We start from the raw sequence: 24,446 nt of genomic DNA on the forward strand, positions 1-24,446 counted from the left end.
AGAACGGACCTCATGCATCAAATTATCTATCACAAAAAATGGATTCTTTTGAACTTTTCTAGTATTGTTTTTTATTTTTTTCATGAGCGCGGGTGCAGATAAGCTCGGATGCAGAAACGCCGCTTCTGTATGCTAGGGAATATTAAGTACGTGAAGTCCATCATAGGGATTTATATTCAACCTTCATTGGTCTTCTAGAAATAATCTTGTCATGATTATCGTCCTGGTGTTAGAATCCTTCTGAGCAAATTATCAACTTCCAATTCTACAACTAGATTTCATACTTATCTTATTAGTTCCTAGGATGAGCAAAAAATGACAATACATAGTCAACGCTGATGCATTTTCATATTTCACAAAGAAAAGAGACATTATGCGATAAAATAAACATAGCAGATCCACAACTCTCAAGAATATCAAGGAAAATTGCCATCTCATATCATTAAAAACCTAATAAAAAATAGAAGTATAGTCGTGTAGAGAAAGGATCCCTTTGCTTGCAGATGACCATATATTTGATCTTGGTCCGGTGATGCATAACTTGAATCTGAAACTTCTGATACATAGAAGTACCACAGAAGTGAGGAAACACTTCATAGTCACCGGTAGCTTCGTAAAATTTGGGCAGAGCATCCATCCATTCAGATAAGAAAGGCAATAGATGACCAGCATCCTGATGACCAAAGTCCAATGATGAGTCAAGATGTCGTGACCAATTTGATGTTGGGTGATTACTATCAAACACATCATACGCACTAATTACCACAGTCATCGATGAGGATAGGGTGCAAGGGTTCACTTCCATAATTTTGAAACCACACATGCAAAAAAGAACTAAATGATAATGTCCACACATGTGGCATGAGACAATATAGTCCACGCGTCTTCATAATCATCATCTTGTGACATCAAACATATGACATCTGGGCCCTCGCGGGCCTGAGGCGGGCGCTCCACGGTGGTAGCTCGGCCGACGGCCTGGTGGAGGAGGCTCGCCGCTGCCGGCGATTTGGCGTCCTCGAGACCTCTGTGCAGCGATTCTCCGACCTGGTACCCGTGCGATGCCGGCTGGTGCTTCGGATGTGGCGGGCTGCGATCTGGCGGCTCCGTCCAGCGTTTTGGGGGTGGGGTGGCACCCCCACCCCTTGCTCGGGGTCCTTCTGTGGTGACGCAACGGCGGTGGCTTGCCGGATTTGGCCGGTTTCGGCCGGGTCCGATCCGTTGGCGTTCTGTTCAACGACGAGGTTTGATGGCGGCTCCTACGTGGTCATGCTGTGATGGCTTGGTGGGAGGCGTGCGTGCTAGCGAAGGTGATGCGCGTGGGGTTGTGGTGTTGGGAGGTGCTTCGGGTGAAAGCTTGCCGGGCAAGAGCTTGTCGGCCGATGGTGTCGGCGTCTGTGGATGTCGTCTCACCTTCTTGGAGGCATCGTTGATGAGTTCTTTTCTTACACACGCTCGGATCCAGTTCTTCGGGTGAAAACCTTAGGCCCGGTTGGGTCGGACGACGGCGTCGGCATCGTTGTTTCCTCCTTGGGGACGTCGTCTTGAAGAGTTTTGGATCTCGTTTGCACTCTCCAGGGACTAGACGCTCGTGACATTGCGGTCGGCTGGGACCCGCCCGACAATGTGGATGATCTGCGCGGCTTCTTGTGTGGCAACAATGGCCCCTTCAAGCGGAGTAGGATTTGTTGTTGTGTTCTGGTAGTCGGTCTCATCCGACGTGTTCGAGGGGTCGTCGTGCCTCTCTTGTCTTCTGAAGTCGGAGCTGTTTGAGGAGGAACCTTGCGGCGACGACGACGTGAGACGGATGGTCAGTTCTGACGCTTGCTCGGCGCAGGTCCATCGCTTTTTATCCTTCAATGCTCATCGGGAGAGTCGAAGCTGCTTGGTCGCCGGCGCGTGTAGTGGACTGTTTGGCGTTGTCCGACGCAGGCCTCTACGCTCGTCTGCGGTGGAGGCTATATCGGTGGTCGTCGATGGTGAAGTCGAAGTCGCCCTCGTGGAGGCATGATGACGATGACGCCGGATTGCAACCTTGACGGAGCTCTTCCCATTGGCGGCGTGTGTGCGTTCTTGTGTAGGTTGATAGGTCGGCATGTGTGCCTTGTTCTAGCGGACGCATTGTGACGATTTTAGGCCGGTTTTCTGATTATTAACCGGGCAACTCTCTTCGACCTTTTTTAATGGGATCGGTACCTAAGGGACCACGTTTCAAAAAAAAGACGTCAGTGAAATCTTTTTTTTTGGACTTAAAAATATTTTATCTTTTAAATGAAAATCCAATTAAAAACCCGTTTTCATCATTAAATCCGTTAAGCCAGATCTTGAAAACTAGATTCCATATTGATATGTTTTGACGACTTTTTTGGGCCACAAGTTGTCATGATGTTACAAGTTGTCATGATGTTTACACTAAAGTTGTCATAGTGTTTACAATAAAGTTGCCACGACATGTTTTATTTAGTTTTTTTCTTCTAGATTTAAAGCGACCATTGTATTTCAATTACTTTTCAGGGCATTTTTTATTAATTGACCATGACAAAATTTAATAATTAACCACAACAAATTAATTCATGGATCATGGCAATTTTTAGTAGTTCATCATGGAAAATTGAGTTTATAGATCATGGTCATTTTAGTATTTTGACCATGGCAATTCTATTATTTCAAACATGGAAAATATTTTTGTATGAACCATGAAAAATTTAAGTAATTCACCATGGCAATTTTAGTTTATGTTTCATGGCAAATTTGAGCCATTGACCATGTATTTTTACGGTAAATGATGACATATTTATTTTTTACTTATGAACCATGTCAAAACTATTTCATGGATTATGGTAAATTTTAGTAATTCATCATAGCAAGTTTAGTTTCTTAATTTTTTTTACAACATGTTAAAATTTAATTATATGTATAAAAAAAGTAGTTGAAATATATCATGACAACTTCAGTGTAATCATGATAACAATTTATTTGCAGTAGACATGACAACTTTTATAAAAAAAACATCGAAACGTATCGATATGAGATCTAGTTTTGAAGATCTTATCATGGCGGATTTAGTGATAAAAACAGTTTTCAATCAAATTTTTTATTTAAAGGATAAAAATTTAATAAATTTAAAAGACGAATGATTTTTATTGACATCATGAGTTCATCCATTTGTGCATGCATACAGTGACATGTCTTAGTCTGTCGTCATGAAATATATGGTCGGATGTTGCTTTCATCACACGGTGATGGTTATCAACGTCAAAAACCCTTCAAATATGCAAATCCAACTTCTAGATAGAGGGTCCCCCCACTTTCCACATGTGCCATGGCGGGATGACATCGTAGACTTCTCCGCAACACAAAAGAACACGGGTAATCCTAGACCCCTTTTACTTCTCACTAGGTGTTGAGGCGCACCCGTGGTGCGCCTCTTAGGGGGAGCTGGACGGTGCCAGATAGATGTCCCCCATTTCAATTTCTTTTTCACATTCTGTTTGGCACATGGCTGGCCTCCAACGAAATAGATGAGCTTAACCACAATCAGTAGCAACTTATAATACGTTATCTCAAAGGGCCTGACATCAAACTTCCATAAAATACAAAGAATATTTTAGAGGATCAATTATAAGAAAACATGAATTTACATGGTCAATTTTCAAAAAAAGACAGTGCTGCTACTCTACATGGCTTCAGAGCGATTACACTACCCACATAATACACTCTCAGCGGGAAGAAAACAACAGGAACATGATTCAAAAGAAGACAAACCCTCAGCCAGGAGAAAACAACAGGAACATGATCCGAAAGAAGACAAGCAGCTTGCAACTCTCCCGGGTGTCTCATCAATGATAGCCCAAACTCCCCGTCGACAATATTCTATTCTGTCACAGATCCTGACATTGTGTTCTTTCCAAATAATTCAATGTATTAATATCACTATAATATCAATTTGCACTTATAGATGAGCTACACATATCTACCAAATAGAGTTAAAGTTCGGAAAATAAGAAACCGAAGTGACTACTGTCTATTTGGTCTTGTCCAGCTCAGTTGGAAAAATCTGAGCAAGATAATGCAAGATTTTTCTCTTGCTGTTGAATGTAATGATACCATAATACCTAATACAATGAATAATCTGACCGGTACAAAAATAATGTGAGGACCCATTCACCAGAATTAGCCTCGACCTCAACCAGCCATTTTTGCACATTTTGGGGATCACGAGGTAGTAAGCTACACATGCAAAAGACTGCCGCAATGTTAGGTCACATACCTACCAATCTCAATCAAGCTTAAATTATCAATTACAAGACCAAATTGCAAATGCGATAACCTACTGACATCACCATGGAAATTCTAGGGAAAATGCATAAAATTTTGAGTAAAGACTTTACAATGGCAACAAGAAAATGAATATTCAAGATAGTTAATTAGTGAATTATCTCATGAGAATAAATCACAAACTTCAAAGTAGCTCAACAGTGAAATATAGTACCCCCTTCGATCCATATTACTTGTCGCTCAAACGGATGTACCTAGACATATTTCAGTGCTAGATACATCTGTTTGAGCGACAAGTAATATGGATCGGAGGGAGTAGCATACCTTTTCTTTGTTTTATAAAAATCCTCCTAGCACAACACGCGGCCTGAGCTCATCACCCTCTTGAATAAGATAAAAAGTCCAACGACAAAACATAAATATTTTTGAAGCAAAACAACATGAAGTAGCAAAGTCGTATTTCAATTGCAGGATCCACAATGCCAACAGCAATGAAATTCCCGGACATACATACTACATGAGCTAGTAATGTCCAGAACAGAGAGAGAAATGCAGATTTAAAAATGGGAACTACTGTAATGACATATTCAGTGCCCAAACACTAAAGAGCACTGTACGAACATCAACTAAATTTAAGAATACAAATGTATTCAGTCCAATCAGGATCATGTTTCACATAAAGGTTTTCTCTTTTCGTTCTTGTTGGCAGAAGATTATCAAAATCAGACAAAAAGAACGACAGTGACATTCATGGCTAATGCGAAGAAAGAGTTTCTAACTTGAAACTTGCCTTTAGAGAATTGAATCCATCTTCGTTATGTGCACAAACAATCAGCATATGAGTAGGTTTGATGGTCATGTCTTCAATCACCTTGGTGTCCTCATCACCATCACCCTAAGGAAGACAAGGGGACTCATTCATCCCTAATGAGCAAACTGCATGGCCCATTTGCTTTCTTCATCAGTTCAGCCATACCAGAAAGAACACAGAAAAACAAAGGCAACGAGTAAATAGGCACACACTCTGGACCAGAGCGATCCATGCCGACACTCTGCTGTGCCATCGAGCAACAGATCGATCATGCACAACAACACGCACCTCAGCAGGATCGGTTGGTTGAATTTATGTCGCTCCGAAAGAATTACAAGGACACATACCAACAATGACAACGACTATGATTAACCCAGAGCAAAGTTAACAAGTAAAACTCTAAGGAACGGAAATCGGTTAGCCTATGCTATGCACCCGTGCTTCCGCATAGCATACGTTGCGGTGGTGACAACAATTGTCAGGATGCTCAGTGACTTCACCGTTTGGTTGCTGGCCATTCCCATCGACAAATACGTTGCACATAAGGTTGTGTTGTGGCTCTCATCCAGGTCCACCCTCGCATCTGTTGTAAGTATTTCCCCTCATTCATAAATTATTCAATGAGCATCTATCTAGTATTTCAAACAAACATTTCTTACTTAGTACTCCCTCCATCCTAAAATAACTGTCTCAACTTTATACTGGCGCTAGTACAAAATTGTACTAAGGTTAAGACATTTATTTTGGGACGGAGGGAGTATAAGAACTTCGTAGAAAAATAATATTTACTAAGTACGTACACCTATATTACACTGAGGGGTGATTCCATTTATGAGAACAACAGAACATACATGGCCTCAAAATTATCATCCATAGTAACTGTCAACCATTCAAGATAGTGAATTACCTTATGAAATACTTAAGCAATAGGTGTAAATCTCCTATATTCAACCAGAACGAATGATTTAGGATCAGTAAGCATACATATTTTAATGAACATAAAAGAAGCTCTCCCTAGAAAGTAGAAACACATTCTGATGTAGGTGCAGTCATCATGACCTTCCACATAATTAAGGACAGAAATATCTATCTAAATAAATGACAAGAATACAAAACAAAAGACAGATGAAATTAAATTGATTAGCTTGTAGAAGCAAGGATAGTGGTGAGCTCAGGCAGCTTTGAAATATGATTTTTTAGAAGAAATTAAGTTGTGTATAATTGTATATACCACCTGAAAAATGATGCCTTAATTTAATATAAACTATAGAAGCTAGATTTCATATGACATCGCTTCGGCCGAGTTTGGCATTGTATTTTTTTTCAAAATCACACTACTCTAAAATCACAGGATTATAATGATGATTTTAATCAACCATCAGATACACTTGTATCTGGGATGAAAATTTTCAGTCCACAATTATTTTTTATCTACAAAATCAGAACTTAAACTTTGTTGTTGTTTCAATAAAAACTTGCACATTCAGTTTTAATTTGCGAAAGATGGGTTTCATCTCTCAGTTCTATTTCTAAAAGTGAATGGCACAACTAATCACAAACCTCTTACAATCTGACCAGTATATGATTTTCATCAACCACCAAATGAGTCATACTAAACCATCATATGCGTATTCTAAATATACAGTAGCAGGTGAACAGATATTCAGTGTTAATTAGTGTGATATATCACATAAATTGCCGTTGCTTTGCTTGTCAAATGATTTGGACAAACATAAAGTAAAAATGAACAGTGTGCAAGTTTCTCCTACCGGCATTCACCCCATTGATACCCTCTGTGAGAATGAGATCAGGCGTGCATCAAAATCACTATGCCCAATTACTGATAACAAAATCTCCTCCTTCAGAAAAGCAATCAGGAGAAAAAGAACTTATGTTAACTAAGTAAATAAGCAATTCAGAGGACCTCGAAATATTCTTGTAAACTTAGTTCTTAGAACAAGATTCCATAAGGCTTACCAACGAAATGTCAGGGTTAGTAACGAGAGTGTCCTGAAATCAAGGATCGATTAAGATCAATAAACCACCACGATTGGCTCCAAGGAGTTTGAACCATCACATCACATAGTTTCTTGTGTAGCAGAACATGAAACTAACACAGAGTGGTAGTGAGTAGTGGGTAGTGGGTACTGACCCAACGCGTCGTTCCAAACGAGCCAATGGTGACGGCCAAGATGTGCGCGGAGGGCGAGGATCTTGCTCCAGGCGGGCATGCGGCGGGGGTCGATGGTGCCAGGGGGCAGCACAGCGAGGCGGTACCCGTGAGTGGCCGCATAGGTGCGCTTGTTCCGCGCGGTGGCCGCCAGCACGCCGCGGAAGTACCGGCCCCGCGTGCTTCGGCCGGCCAGGCCCTCGTCAGAGAGCGTGACGATTGGGAAGCTGAGCTGCTTCCCAGCGATGGGGCGGTGCTTGGCGGCGGGGGGCAGGCACCGGAGGCCCAGGGAGTTGGCGCAGAGGAGGAGGGCGGAGATTTGCGTTACGAGGAAGAAGAGCAGGAGCGGGAGGAGGTGTAGGAGAAGGTGGCAGTGGCGGAGGCGGAGGCGACGGCGGTGATGGGTAGCACGGCGCGCTCGTCCACCCATCCGAGGTCGCCGCCAGTGGCTGAGATGGGTGGTAGGGGCGAGGGAAAACGAGAGAGATTTCTGGGAGAGGAAAGGAGGTCGCGTGGAGAAGGGGGCTCACGCCGATTTTCTCCTGTTTCTTTAAGCAACTCGAATGACGGCGTGGGCCTAGCTAATTATTTGTCTGATAGCATTGCCTACGTGGATAGCGTGAGAGATCGTTCCTTCCGCGTAGGTTAATGTGTTTGATGTGGTGCTACAGTACCTTCTAATTAATCCATCAAGCAACTGCATGTTGTGAAACCGTGGAGGTATGCTTGGATGATTGGATTCGCTATTTACGTAGCATAGCTAGCTAGATTAAAACTGTTGACCTTCTCGAGCATGACGTAGAACATGTCCTTGAGCCTCGGCGCGTCGATGACTTGAATCTGTGACGTCGACGAGACCTTGTCGCCAGCCTCGTCGTGTTGTTGTGTATGCTAACGGATTGGCAAGCTTGGGGATGCGGTCGACCGGGGGGAGCATGACCCCGGTTGTCGGAGAAACCGAGATTGATGGGTTTGACTAAATTAGGCCTTGTTCGGTTTCATAAAATTTTAAGGGTTTGAAGGGGATAAAAAGGGATTAAATCCTCATCAAGTCAAAATCCATCTCAAACCCTTTCAATCCTCTTCAATCCTCTTATGGTGGGGATTAACCGAACAAGCCCTTAAGAGGGAGACATACCAGTCTCTCTTCCCCTGCTGCGGTCGGTCTCTCTCCCCCCGCTATAGTTCTCTAATGTTGGCCGGGCTGCGGCCAATCTCTCGTCCCCTGCTGGTAATGGATCGCTCACGTGGTTGTCCAGTCAAAAATGAAATGACGATGTTTTTTTTGCGAATGAATTTTGTCTTTACCTACTAATAAAGCAATTAGTGTTTCTGTCGTCCATCATTAACATCGTCTCTAAAGTTTATCTAAATTATCCACTATGCCATCCATAAGTAGAGAAAACGTTTCAGACCAAAGTCATCGTGTGCTTTGGTATTATAGAGCACTGATACGAACATAGAACATTTACACTCGTCAGCTATAGTGGCTACTGCATTGCGGTTTTACCAAGGTGACCAGGGTTTGAACCCCACTCTGTACAATTTTTCCTTTCATTTTTCTCACGCAGTGTTCTCCTTTCACGAGTTGTGCGGGGTTGGACTCTTCTATTTTTTATTTCGTTTTTTCTTTCTTCTGTTCTCATTCTGTTCTCATCCTTCTATAAATTAATTTGGCATTTCAAAAGTGGTGAATTGTAAAAACTCTTCAAAAAATTATAAAATGTATGTGAAATCAATTTTTTTAGGAAATCATAAAAGTTTTGTGGATTCAAACAATATTTGTGTATTTGTAAAATAATCATGATTTGAAAAAATAGTCAGGAAATGACCATGCTCATGATTTGGAAAAAATGATCGTGCGTTCAAAACATATTTGGGAATCTAAAATAAGTGTCCATCTAATTTAGAAAATGTACACAAAAAGAGAAAACACATTTTTAAAAATTTGTTCCCTGATTTTTAAAGGTTGAGTGATCTAAAAAAATGTTTGCTGAGTCAAAAAATGCTCATAAACTTGAGAAAAAATTATGCATTTCAGAAAATCTTCGTAAACAAAACTGATGTTCGTGATTTTTTTGTGAAAATCCAAAATTTCAAAAAATGAAGATTTAAAAGTTATTCCCTCCATTCCAGATTTTTTCCTTAGATTTGTCTAGAAATGATTGTATCAAAATACTAAAACATGACTAGATACATTCATATTTAGAAAAATGTAAGACGAGAATTTTGGGACGGAGGGAGTATTAACCAATTCAAAGTCTTTTATGTCTAGGATTTGATTAGATTTTCTAAAGTTTTTATATGTATAGAAGTGGGAGTAGTTCGTGGTCGATGAGATTTGTTTTTAAACTTTTAAATATTTGCTTACGCAACATAATGACAAGTGTGACGTGTAGTGGCAAGCTCCACTAGTGGAAAACGGGCCTTTGGCCGGGACCCTTTAGTCCCGGCCTGCCTCTGGGCCGGGACTAAAGGCCCGGCCACGTCGCCCCAATTCTCAATGCCTCCCTCGAGGCTTTAGTCCCGGCCCGTAAGGAGCCTTTAGTCCCTTTTTCGTGTCCCAAACCGGGACTAAAGGGCTACGCTGTGGGCAGCCCGCATGTGCGCCACCTTTAGTCCCGGTTTGTGTCTCAAACCGGGACTAAAGTCCTCTGCCTATATATAGCACAGCCCCCCTCTCCCCTCTTCCTTGCATTTTTCTTGGATGGAGGATTGTGGGTGTGTGCTAGCTCTCTACTTTTTTTGATGCACTAGAGGTGTTTGTTGAAATGTGTGTTAGAGCGATGCCGCTTTAGTTCACCGAACACAACTACGATATGAGATGCCTGAGCCACGCTTAAACCTCTTCCTCTTTATTTCTACTTATTCTAAAAGGTTAGCAACTATATTTCCTCGTTTAGACCGTGCGGTACTAATTTTTAGGATCGTGATTGTATTAGATATACTATCGTATAACACAGATGATCCATCCATGGATGTACGGTGATCGACGCACAACCGCTTACAGAGAAGGCGTGCATTCTTTTCAAGATGCAGCCGATGCGAACAAGCATGGTGGTGGCTATATGTTTTGTCCATGTGTTGAATGTCGGAATGAGAAGGATTACGCTTCCTCAAGAGTCATTCAGAGCCACCTGCTTCGGTCCGGTTTTATGTCGGGCTATAATATTTGGACCAAGCACGGAGAAAGAGGGGTTATGATGGAAGATGACGATGAAGAAGAAGAGAACGATGATGACAACTACCGATCTATGTTCCCTGAGTATGCTGATACCGCAATGGAAGACAATGAAGAAGAAGATCAGGATGAAGAACGGGAACCAGATGAGCCCGCTGATGATCTTGGCTGGGTCATTTCTGATGCACGGCGAGGTTGCGACACGGAAAAGGAGAGGTTGCAGTTCGAGCATATGCTACAGGACCACAACAAATTGTTGTACCCAACTTGTGAAGATGGCCAGAAGAAGCTGGGTAGCACACTGGAATTGTTGAAGTGGAAGGCAGAGACCGGTGTGACTGACTCGTCATTCGAAAAGTTGCTGGTACTGATGAAGAAGATGCTACCAAGAAAGAACGAATTGCCCGCCAGCACGTACGAAGCAAAGAAGCTTGTCTGCCCTCTAGGATTAGACGTGCAGAAGATACATGCATGCCCTAATGACTGCATCCTCTACCGCGGTGAGAAGTACAAGAATATGGATAAATGTCCGGTATGCACTGCATTGCGGTATAAGATCAGAAAAGATGACCCTGGTGATATTGAGGGCGAGCCACCCAGGAAGAGGGTTCCTGCCAAGGTGATGTGGTATGCTCCTATAATACCACGGTTGAAACGTCTGTTCAGAAATAAAGATCGTGCGAAGTTGTTGCGATGGCACATGGAAGATCGTATGAAAGACGATAAGTTGAGGCACACCGCTGATGGTCGGCAGTGGAGAAAAATCGAGAGAGAGTTCCCGAGATTTGCAGCTGACGCAAGGAACTTATGGTTAGGTCTGAGTACAGATGGCATGAATCCTTTTGGGGAGCAGAGTTGCAGTCACAACACCTGGCCCGTTACTCTATGTATCTACAACCTTCCTCCTTGGTTGTGCATGAAGCGGAAGTTCATTATGATGCCAGTGCTTATCCAAGGTCCAAAGCAACCCGGCAATGATATTTATGTGTACCTAAGGCCATTAGTTGATGAACTTTTACAAACGTGGGCCGAACCAGGTGTACGTGTGTGGGACGAGCACAAACAAGAGGAATTTGACCTTCGAGCGTTGCTTTTCGTAACCATCAATGATTGGCCTGCTCTTAGTAACATTTCAGGACAGTCAAACAACGGATACAATGCATGCACGCACTATTTGGATCAGACAAAAAGTATATATCTGGACAAATGTAGGAAGAATGTGTACCCGTACAATCGTTGTTTTCTTCCGCCCAAGCATCCCTTAAAGAAAAAAGGCAAGCATTTCAATGGAAAGGTAGAACCCCGGGGGAAGCCTGTCATCCGTACTGGTGCTGAAGTATTTGATATGGTCAAAATTTAAAAGTAATCTTTGGAAAGGGTCTTGGCAGCCAACCTATTCCTAACGGCCCTGATAAGCGCGTACCCATGTGGAAGAAGAAATCTATATTTTGGGAGCTACCCTACTGGGAAGTCCATGAGGTCCGCTCGGCAATCGACGTGATGCACCTGACAAAGAATCTCTGCGTGAATATTCTAAGCTTCCTGGGCTTGTATGGGAAGTCAAAAGATACACCGGAAGCACGGGAGGACCAGGAAAGTCATAAAGGAAGAGATGGCATGCATCCAGGGCAGTTTCAAGGGCGTGCCAGCTACGCTCTTACTAAGGAAGAGAAGGAAATCTTTTTTGAAGTCCTTTTCAGTATCAAGGTCCCGACTGGCTTCTCGTCGAATATAAAGGGAATCGTAAATATGAAAGACAAAAAATTCCAAAACCTAAAGTCTCATGACTGCCACGTGCTTATGACGCAATTGCTTCCGGTTCCATTGAGGGGAATTCTACCGGAAAATGTTCGCCTGGCAATTGTGAAGGTATGTGCATTCCTCAATGCAATTTCTCAGAAGGTAATCGATCGAGAAAGTCTATCAGGGTTACAGATTGATGTGGTCCAATGTCTGGTCAGCTTTGAGTTGTTGTTCCCGCCATCCTTCTTCAATATAATGACACACCTCCTAGTTCACCTAGTCGAATAGATTAGAATTCTCGGTCCTGTGTTTCTACACAATGTTTTCCCCTTCGAGAGGTTCATGGGAGTCTTAAAGAAATATGTTCGTAACCGTGCTAGGCGAGAAGGAAGCATCTCCAAGGGCTATGGAACAGAGGAGGTCATTGAGTTTTGTGTGGACTTTCTTCCTGACCTTAAGCCGATTGGTGTTCCTGAATCTCGGTATGAGGGTAGGCTGACAGGAAAAGGAACACTAGGAAGGAAAGCAAAATTATGTATGGACGGGCATTCTTTCTCTCAAGCACACTACACAGTTCTACACAATTCCACCGCGGTGGCTCCGTATATCGTGAGACACAAGAATATTCTACGCTCCGAAAACCCGGGGAAGGCTGACTCTTGGATTAAAGGGGAACACGAGAAGACTTTCGGCAGTTGGTTGCAGACACATCTCATGAATGACGACACCGTTGGAGATGAGCTGTACTGTTTGGCCAGGCCACCATCTTCGACTATATGTACTTTCCAAGGGTATGAGATAAATGAGAATACATTTTACACGGTTTCCCAAGTTAAAAAGAGCACCAACCAAAATAGTGGTGTCCGCTTTGATGCAACAGACGAGAATGGGCACTGTTTGGAAACATATTACGGGTACATAGAGGAGATATGGGAACTTGACTATGGACCTACTTTTAAGATCCCTTTGTTTCGGTGCAAATGGGTGAAGCTGACAGGAGTCGGGGTAGTTGTAGACCAAAAGTACGGCATGACAACAGTGGATCTCAACAATCTTGCGTACATGGACGAACCATTTGTCCTAGCCAATGATGTCGCTCAGGTTTTCTATGTGAAGGACATGTCTACAAAAACGAGAAAAAGAAATCAGCAAAAGAAGATATCGTTCGATGAGCCAAAACGCCACATAGTTCTTTCAGGGAAAAGAAACATCGTGGGATTAGATGACAAGACAAACATGTCAGAAGATTATAATAAGTTTCATGAAATTCCGCCCTTCAAAGTGAAAACTCACCCAAGGATCCTACTGAATGATGAAGATTCTCCATGGCTACGACCCAGAAGAAAACAGAAATAATAGATAGGAATATTAGTGCAATAATGTAATAATGTATTAAACCTTTGATGTAATGCATGTATGGAATGTACTAAATTTCAAACACTTTTCATTTTCATAGTATCCATGTAAGAGATGAGTTCTCGTTCGAAACCCTGATACTTCGAGAGAGATTGTCCGTTTTGTACACGAAGTGCATCCAGTTTTTGTCGTAGCCCTCTCAACTTTTTAACACATGCTATGTGGGTGAAATGATGATAGCATGCCAACTTTCAACATTTTCAGAGTTCATTTGTAGTGCTTTTCAATTTCAGGGTCAACTAGCTCAAAAAAAATAAGTAAATGCACGAAATATACCAAATGAAGTCAGAAATTGTTGAAATTTTGTGATGTGCCTTTGAATGGTGCATTTTGAACACACAAAAAGTATGGAGTTCAAAAAACCATATTATGAAATTAAATATTATCATTGGCGATTCATCTCTATTATGAAATTAAATATATCAAAAAACCATTGCAGAACATATGACCAAATTAATACAAGTTCATCATCACATTAAAGCCAAAGAACAGTAGTGATCAAATGTTATTATTGCAAAAAATAAATACATAAAGTTCTCTCATAAAACAACATACAACTATGTTAAACATTTAAATGCAACAACAAACGCGATCAAAATCGCAACTAAGGTAATAATTGACCCAACAACATAACGATACCAAGCCTCTTTATCAATGGCATATTTTCTAATATTCCTAATCTTCAAGCGCATTTCATCCATCTTCAAGCGCATTGCATCCATCTTCAACCGCATCGCATCGATCTTCATCTTGCGATCATCGATGACATCGGCGACATGCAACTCCAGTTCCATATTCTTATCCTCAATTATTTTCAATTTTTTCTTCAAGTATTTGTTTTCTTTTTCAACCAAATTTAACTTCTCGACAAGAATTTTTATGTGGGTTGGAATTTCCGGTTCACATACCTCCTAAATTAAAAAAATATATGTCACGTTGGTCGTCATAATTGTCATAAACACTAAATAAAACAAATAGTTATAAAAGATAATATATACCACATCCGAATCATAGACAGGACGAGGGCCGACGGAGGCGGATACCAAAACCATCGCACTATATAATAACAAAAAATAATGAAGTGAGTAATTTATACAAGTATGTATCTAAATCATACAAGTAATAATTTTTTCTTTTAAAAAGAAGATAAGAACAAGAGGCTCACCACGGTGGTGCTCGCGACGAGATCGGCACAGGGCGATCGACAATGGTGAGGACGGGCACGGGACGACACCCTACGCATGTGCAGACTCTAAGAAGTTATTTTGAGCATTTGAAATGACCTACACTAGCAGTGATAAATGAAAGGATGAAGTAGCTAACCTTTTAAAACACTTGTGCAGTTGGTGCACGGCCAAACCTAGACAAATATTAAGGAAAATGGAGCTTGGAGGTCAAGCTTGGAGAGGAGAAAGCTTAAGTAGAGTGGCTCGGGCATTTCATCGAACACGTCATGTGCATGAAGTAGAGTGGCAAGAGCATGGCATGGTCACACTTCAACAACCAAAAAACAGGGGATATGGTGGGCAGGGGCGAGGGTTTATATAGGCAACACTTTAGTCCCGGCTTTTGTCTAAAACCGGGACTAATAGCCTAACCTTTAGTCCCGGTTCTTGCCACGCCCCAGGACTAAAGGCCCCTGCTTCCCGCCTTCTGGTCTACCGAAAAAGGGCCTTTAGTCCCGGGTCGTGGCTCCACCCGGGACTAAAGGGGGTCTTTAGTCCCGGTTGGAGCCACGCACCAGGACTAAAGATCCACCTGTATAAGCGGGAGTTAGAAAATTTCCAAACCAAATCGTCCATTTCTCTTCTTCTTCCTCTCGTTCTCCTGCCCGGCGCGGCACAACGACGAACTCGACGACACCGTCAGGCTGCCCGTCGTCCTGCTCGCGGCCGCCTGCCGTCCTCCTCGCCGTCGCCGTCGTCCTGCTCGCCGCCGCCGTCCTCCTCGCCGCGCGCCGTCCTCCTCACCGCGTGCCGCCGTCCTCCTCGCCACGCGCTGTCGACACCTCCGGTCGGTAAGCCCCCCGCCCCCTCCTCCCCAACACTCCGGCCAGTAGAAGAAAAGAAGAAAAAGGAGAAGAAAATAAGAAAAAGGAGAAGAAAATAAGAAAAAGGAGAAGAAAGGAAGAAAAAGGAGAAGAAAAGAAGAAAAAGGAGAAGAAAGGAAGAAAAAGGAGAAGAAAGGAAGAAAAAGGGAAGGAGAAGAAAAGAAGAAAAATGAGAAGAAAAGAAGAAAAAGGGAAGAAAGGAAGAAAAAGGAGAAGAAAGGAAGAAAAAGGAGAAGAAAGGAAGAAAAAGGGAAGAAAAGAAGAAAAATATTTTTTTATCATTTAATTCCTATTGTTATTAGGTTTGTGCTAGATTATTAGGGTTAGTAATATGTAGAATTAGGAAAAAGGAAAATAAGAAGAGGAGGAGAAGAAAATAAGAAAAAGGAGAATAAGAAGAGGAGGAGAGGAGAAGAAGAGGAAAAATAGAAGAAGAGGAGAAGTAGAAGAAGAGAAAAAATTAGAAGAGGAGGAGAGGAGAAGTAGAAGAAGAGAAGAGGAGAAGTAGTAGAAGAAGAGGAGAAGTAGAAGTAGAAGAAGTAGAAGAAGAGGAGAAATAGAAGAAGAGGAAAAATTAGTTTAGGGTTACAAGAAGAAGAAATATATTTTTTGTCATTTAATTTTGCTATTGTATAGTGTATATGCTTAAGTGTTAATAGTGTTTCTTAGATTATTGCTTAATTTAGCTATTGTATATGCTTAAGTGTTAATAGTTTAATTTTGCTATTGTATATGCTTAAGTGTTAATAGTTTATTTTTAGCAAGAAAATTAATAGAACTAGTTTAATTTTGCTATTGTATATGCTTAAGTGTCCGGGACTGGGCTCCGCCCGGCTTAATTTTGCTATTGTATATGCTTAAGTGTCCAGCGAACCCAAGCTTCCTAAGAATGCTGCTCACACATTCAAGAAGCAATGCGGAGTTCTCGTTAGGGATCACGTCCCGATCAGCGTTCGGGAGTGGAACAAGCGCAGAGGAGCAGCCGATAGTGACTATGTCGCCGAAAGGTACAAAGATAATCTTTGGAATGATCTCATGTCACATTTCAACCTGCCAGAATGTGAGAATGAAGACGCCGCAGACAAACTGAGGGCCAAAGTCAAGCAGTGGACTCTAAAGAAGATGGCCGAACTGTTCCGTAGCTGGAAGAAGAAGCTATGGAAAAACTATCTGAAGACAAAGAAAGTGCCAGTATTCGAGGGGTATCTAGCCAAGCAGGCGAATCACTGGAAGGCATTTCAAGAGTACAAGGAGTCAGAAGATGCCCAGGCATTATCAGAAAAGAACAAGATAAATGCCGACAAGAAGAAATATCACCACAAGCTGGGGCCAGGGGCTATGAGACTGCCATCCCAAAGTGGGATAAGAAAGAGCAAGATCTGCTAGATAAAGGCATCGTACCTGAACCACTCCGTGATGAGTGGGAATTGAGAGCAAGAAATTGGTTCCTTGCGCATGGTGGTTCGTACGACGAAAAAACAGGGGACCTCATCTGAAGTGACAATCTTAGGATACCCAGGGAGAATTGGAAAAGGATAGTGAAAGAAATTAAGGAGGGAAAACGAAAGTTCACTGCAGATAGAGAGAACGATTTGCTCACACTGGTCCTCGGCAATGACGAACATGGAGGACGAACGTGAGGCTTCGGTCCTTCTTACCCGTGGTGGCTTGGGTTTGCCAGAGACCAAGACACTTACAGAAGCCGAGAGAGAGCAAAGAAGCGGCAGCGGGATGAGGAGAATGACAAGTTCAACCAGTTGCTTGCCAGGATTAACGAGCAACAGAAGCAGATTGATGAGATTAGAGGAGTAGCGCGCCAGGAAGATCCTGCACTTGATATTACCGGCGCCCCATCTAAGCGGAAAAGCAGCGTGGCTGAATCTGAGGCCTCGCCCGACGATGCACGAAGAATGATAGAGGGCGGTCCCGGCTACCCCGTGGATGGAATCAAGGAGTCAACATCATGTGAACTCCATCAGAAATTCAAGAACATATCCATGAAGGTGGCCGTCGGACAAGCTTTACCTTCTGGCCCTGATGCACGCTGGCATGGCCGTGAGATTCCAGCTGGCTTTGCTAAAGTCGGGGTGGATGAAATCCTGACGGGGTTTCATGATATGGAGCTCGACATAGCTGGACCCGAAGATGAGAGGACACTCGGAGAAGTACTGGGTGGAGTCATCCTATGGGACAAGAACTACATCAAGCTTTGAGGCTCGGCCCCAAGGACAACACCGCCTCCGAGTCATCGCAGGTCACCTACACCTTCATTACCTCCAAGCCCTCCACATGACGTCGGCCAGCACAACACGAGTCCATCTCGATCACCGCCGCAGGACTTGGGTCGTCCGTCTCCGCCGCTGCCCGCTCCGGATACTAAGTGGGAGCGTGCCACCAAGAATGCTCCGTCGACGATTCCTAAGCGACAGAGCCCCCCAAAGCGCAAACGGTCGCCCCTCCCAAAGGTACGTCATGCTAATCTTCCTATCAGACCTTATGATCGTACCCCCGAGGAAAACGCAAGGATAGCAAAGGAACATCATGATGCGCACATGAAAAAGAAGGAACCCGAGCCCCGCCCGGAATACACCGAGAAGCAAATAGCATTTGCAAAATACTTCACGACCCTTCCATCACAGTATGACTTACACCATAAGCCTGATGACTATACACGCACATTGCAGAAGGAAGTGAAAAAGAGCAGATCACCTCCAAGCCCTCCACATGACGTCGGCCAACACAACACGATTCCATCTCGATCACCGCCGCCGGACTTGGGTCGTCCGTCTCCGCTGCCGCCCGCTCCGGATACTAAGCGGGAGCGTGCCACCAAGAACGCTCCGCCGATGATTCCTAAGCGACGGAGCCCCCCAAAGCGCAAACGGTCGCCCCTCCCAAAGGTACGTCATGCTAATCTTCCTATCAGACCTTATGATCATACCCCCGAGGAAAACGCCAGGATAGCAAAGGAACATCATGATGCGCAGATGAAAAAGAAGGAACTCGAGCCCCGCCCGGAATACACCGAGAAGCAAATAGCATGGGCAAAAGACTTCATGACCCTTCCATCACAGTATGACTTACACCATAAGCCTGATGACTATACACGCACATTGCAGAAGGAAGTGAAAAAGAGCAGATCACGTGCAAGTGCAAGTGGGAGCAAATCAAGTTCAACTACAAAGAAGAAAAAATCAGACGTTCCTCAGCTTGGACAACAGGCCAAACAGTCGATCCCACCCCTCAAGGTGTTAACCGAGAATGTTCCCCCTCCGGTGCAGGGGCTAGCTTTTGAAATAGCAAAGGAGTTGGCGGCTGAATGTGGTGTCTCGGTTGAAGATTTGCTGGCTTCCCAAGACGACGAGATACCCAAGGCTGTGGTAGCCCCTAAGCCACAGTTTGTCATGGGAGAGCCTTTGGTGAGCAAAGATGATCTCCCAACAAATATGCGTTACTTGCATCGATGGTACTTAAGTGAATCAAAGAATGGGAGAACGATGATCGTGCTGAGTGTCCCACGGGAGTACTACGGCCGCCCCGAAACAAATCCATATCGACTTTGATGAACTCTTCCAGATGTACAAAGGCGACGCCCTCGACAAATCGCTTATGAGTTGCTATTGTCTGTAAGTTTTTCAATTCGTTGTCTACATATAACTTGTTTAGTTATTTCAATTCATTGTCTATATATAACTTGTACTCTATTATGCAGAATGAAGATTCTGGATTGTAAAAGTAAGAACATCCTAAATATTGGGTTTATTGACCCAGATAAAATACATATAGTGACGCTAACTGATAAACCCAAGGAGACGGAGGAAAACCTTCTAAGGTTTCTAACAGATCAAAATTTCTGTGACCACATACTGTTTCCATACAACTTCAGGTGAGGGTCTTTACTCTGTTGTGTCCATTCACTTATAAGTGTAATTGATAAGTTACTGACACACACACACACACACATATATATATATACATGTGCAGCTTCCATTGGATTCTGTTGGTCATTCAAATTGATAAGGGAAGAGTTGATGCCTTCGACCCATTATCGAGACCCTTGGAACAGTTCCAAAGCCTGTAGGACATGCTCCAAGGGTAATTTCAATCATTCTTGCGCTCTATCGGTCTCTTTCGATGATTTTCTGGTATATTAATTAATGAAAAACTTAGCAAATTATTATCCTTGTCGGGCAGGGTTTGGAAGCGGTTCAAGTGCGTGACTCCCGGTAACTTTCCTAAGAAGCTGACCTTTAGAGCGGCTCAGGTAAGTAGTAGTATGATATACTTCTATTTTCAATACATTTATGATGCTAGATTATTATTTTGATTACATATATTCTATTCTCGTAAAGTGCGACCAGCAGCCACGGGGAACACATCTATGCGGATACTATGTTTGCGAGACCATTCGCACGTTTACCTCTGAGCACAAGGATCACAGATTCGACGTAAGCAATGAACATTCACACCTCTATTTTTACCCGTCATTCTTTGTTATCATGATTGATATTCATATTCATCTCCTCTTCTTATATAGTACACGACCATGACGACGAAGGTCCTACCAGAGCAACGCGCGATTGCTGTTGCAGAGGAGCTTGCGACCTTTCTGAGGACGGAAGCTATAGATGACAAAGGACGATTTAGTGTAGCTAGGGGCCATTACTGATGTTCGTCCATGTAATCGAATAGACGGGCTCTAGTCCCGATAATTCAGATCTCCATATAATTGTATATATATGCTCGCTTGTAAGATAAGTTAATCTTATATATATATGCATAATTATTTCTATTTAAATTATACGAAAACTAATTCCCGAACACCAAACGAGGCATCACGTTAATCTCCTGAACACCTAAACCCTAAAACCCTAAAACCCAAAAATAATTTCATTCAAAAAAAACCCAAAAATAAGCAAAATCTGAAACTCTTTAGTCCCGGCCCGTGGAACGAACCGGGACTAAAGGTCCTGCCCCTAGGACGTTACGAGGCGCCCACGTAGAGCACCTTTAGCCCCGGCTTGTAACAGGGCCGGGACTAAAGGTTAGGCCTTTAGTCCCGGTTGGTGAACCGGGACTAAAGCCCCTTACGGGCCGGGGCTAAAGGCCCCGTCCCCACTAGTGCTCATTACCTTAGAATTTAGCATGTTGGATGTATTGTGATCACGTGAACATCGTGACCATCATCAATGAGGGTGGGAGAGAAAGTTAAGTGACAACATGATGAGCCACCATGTTAAAAGAGCGGATGTTCATATATGGGGATATTGAATCAATCCTAAAAAACGCTTATATAGCTATAGCACATAATATTTTTTGTCTCCGTTGCAACGCACGGGCATATTTGCTAGTATTACTTAAATGGTACAACCACAGTCAATAATGAAACGATGATGTTGATAGGCTGTATATTAAGATAATTAGTTAGTGATGATGAACTTTTTAGGTATATAGAATGTGACGAACACATTTTTTTTCAAATACGGTATTTTTTTAACATATGCCATGAACATTTCTGAAAAAAGCGATGAACAATTTTGTAATATAAGATGAATCTTTAATAAAGTATGATGAACATTTCCAAATATGAAGTCAGTGATTTTTCATATACGCAGTCATTTTTTTAAATACTCGTAACACCTTAAATACTTGATGATCATGTTAACAGAAATGCATTTGAGAAAATACATGAACAAATTTGTAAAATACTTTGAGACTTTTTTAAAAAGTACATGAGTATGTTTAATAAAATTTGATAAAATTACTTGTATATTTTAGCAAAACAAAGTAAGATTATTTTAAAAAAAGAAACAAGAAAATTAAAACATTTTTTGATAATCCTGGAAAGCCTTATTAACCATTGTTTAAGAATTCGTCCGATTAATAGGCCAGTTAATCGCTACTCGTTGGATGACTGGATCGAATAACATCTGTTCATCGTGTTAACTTGTGAGACCGATTAATCGGTTGTTAGGCCAATCAATTGGTGTCGGTTCATTAACTTGTTGGCAAACAAAGCCAATTTCCCCCCATAACCCCTCCCATCCCACTCTTGCTCCTCAATAACTCAAGTTCGACCAAACAGTAGCACATTCTGATATAGTACATAACTGTGAGCATGAGAGTATGATATAATACATAAAAATTAGATATATGTTGGCAAATTTCTATTAAATCTACCGACTAATGGTCGACCAGTTAATTCAATTAATAAGCCGATTCATCGATTAATCGCTACTCCCAAGCCGGACGAGCAACTACCTGTTACCAATTTGTTAAACAATGTTATTAACCCGTCACAATGTTTATGAAGACAAATGAAGTATATTCCGAATGGCGTAACCAAACATGACCATCCGAAAGAGAGAGAGAGAGAGCATACTTTGCTAAATCGTGAGCTATAAAGTTTGAACTCTTAAATTTATGAACTATCTTAAAAAAGGAAAACTTAATGAACAATCTACAATCTCTCGAATCACCGTACATAACATGTAGTGTTCTCCTTCTTTATGTCATCTACCACCGTCTTGCAATCTGCTGCAAGCTGAATGCGGTGCACATATAAGTCATCCCAAAGTGATAAAGCTCCCTTTATAGCCAGCACTTCAAAGGTCCGGTATCCATAATGTGCTTGAGAAAAGTAAAACAAATGCACGAAAAGATGACCCCCCTGCTATTTTGGGCCCGGCCCAGGTAGGGCGCGCTGCAGGCGACGTAACGTTAGCACTTGCAACGAGCTTGGGACTTTTTTTACTCAAGAGGGTGTCATAAAAGTTTCTAAAAAAAGAGGGTGTCAATAAAAGAAATTAATGCTTGGGCGACTTCTTTTAATTATTGTAGTTTTACTCATGAACTTAGAAGTTCGAATTTTGAAGCAGATAAATTGGGTAGGTATGATGCGAAATCACTATTTAAGAAGTACACTTTTTAAAGATCATTATCATCCTTCAGGTTGTCACAAGTGACGCATTGCATGCGTTTTCCTTTTTTTTCATAGATTCGTATTTTAATAATATTTTATCTCCGTGCGTCCAAATCTTGAACCGTTTTCACCGTTAGGTTTCTTCAAAACTAGATTCCATATTGATAGATTTTAACGATTTTTTTCACAAAAACCAGACAAAAAAACCATGCTTCTCGCGATAGGAAAAAAACAGAAAACGTGTTTTTTCGTGTTTTTTCGAGAGGTACGGACATGCCTCTCACCAAGACAAAACTGTGTCTCTCGCAAAAAAAACAGAAAGCCATTTTTTTGTCCTTTCCGAGAGGCACGGCCATGCCTCTCGCGAAGACAAAACCGTGGCTCTCGCCGAAGCCAAACCGTGCCTCTCGCAAAACAAAAACAGAAGACACATTTTTTTTGTTTCCGAAAGGCATGCCCGTGTCTCTCGTGAGGACAAAATTGTGCTTCTCGCGAAAGCAAAACCATGTCTCTCATAAAAAAACAAAAAATGTGTTTTCTCGTGAAAAAAATGAATTTTGTTTCGTCAAAAAGCTAAGAAAGACCGATGAAAAATTGAAACACAAAAAAAAACAGAAAAAAACTACTCTAAAAACTAAAAACGCGTGCAGAAAAAAATAATCGAAAGAAGCGCTCAGATCACGACACATGGGGGCGGCTGAGAACGCGCTAAATCGCGGCGCGTAGGAGTGTTCGCTAGGAGGCTACCAAACGAGCGCTCGCTAACTAGTTGCTCTCGGTATGGTGTGTTATTAAATACGGAACGAGTGTGCTAAAAATCAGTAGACCCAGACAAGTCTTAGTCAATACTATAATCCGTTGATTTTGCATTGAGATTCGTGTAAATATTTTTTCTTATTTTTTTTCCTTCTTGTATATTATGAATCATTACCTAATAATAAAGATGATATTGCTTCCGTCGGAAGACCCGCTGCTGCCATTTTTTTAAAAAGCCCATGTCTTTTAGGTAATTGAACCCGCAGTCCACCCACCCCGTGAAAACGATTCATTAGGGTATTCCTCCCCCAACCTCCCCTCTGCGCCGCCACACGCGAGAGATGTCCCGGCCCGACCACCAAAAACCGGCCGCCGCTGCCGACGGCCACACCGGCAAGCCCCCTCGGCCCGCCTTCCTCCACTTTCCACTATGTTTCCCTCCTTTTCTCTCTGTCTTCAGCACATCAGCGACGACCCAAGATCGCTCCAATCCATGGCCCTCTCCTTCCGCCCAGCTTGGGTCCTTCGCTGGTCACTGCCACCCAGATGTGCCCCCGCCACGCTACTTCTGAGCCATCCTTGTACGCATCTTCCCACCACCCGGCCAGCCGCGCACCTCTGCTTTTACTAGGCGCGAACCACGAGCATCACCTGTTTGGTGTTGTGCCTATGAGCGTGTTGGAGAAAACCCTGTACAAAGGGTGGAGAAGATTGATGGGAGAGGAATACGATGGCTACATCGAGCGTGTGTACTCCAGCTGTTGGATTTATCACATATGCCCCACCAATTTGGCTTGTTCTGCAATGTTAGATTTAAGAAAAAAGTGATTTCTATGTTCTACTACAGATCACCAGACTCTGCGTTGTAGGGAACGGAACAGAACCAACTGGTGTGCATCTCCTTCAATGGCACCCTGCAGCAAGCTTGCTTTCTCTACATCTACCAATCAACTACCATGCAGCAAGTTCAGTTTGATGTTAAGAGGAGCGGAACATAACCAACTGGTGTGCATCTCCTTCAATGGCACCCTGCAGCAAGCTTGCTTTCTCTGCATCTACCAATCAACTACCATGCAACAAGTTCAGTTTGATGTTAAGAGGAGGCGTTACAAATATTTT

The 24,446-nt window shown here is 42.6% G+C and overlaps 1 pseudogene; it reads right to left on the reverse strand.

Annotated features, from left to right (window-relative positions):
• Nucleotides 1–834: 834 nt before the first annotated feature.
• The window catches only part of LOC123441554, a 32,075-nt pseudogene continuing 8,463 nt past the window's right edge, over nt 835–24,446 (reverse strand).

Source organism: Hordeum vulgare, chromosome 3H, assembly GCF_904849725.1.
Source record: "Hordeum vulgare subsp. vulgare chromosome 3H, MorexV3_pseudomolecules_assembly, whole genome shotgun sequence".
NCBI classification, from domain to species: domain Eukaryota; kingdom Viridiplantae; phylum Streptophyta; class Magnoliopsida; order Poales; family Poaceae; genus Hordeum; species Hordeum vulgare.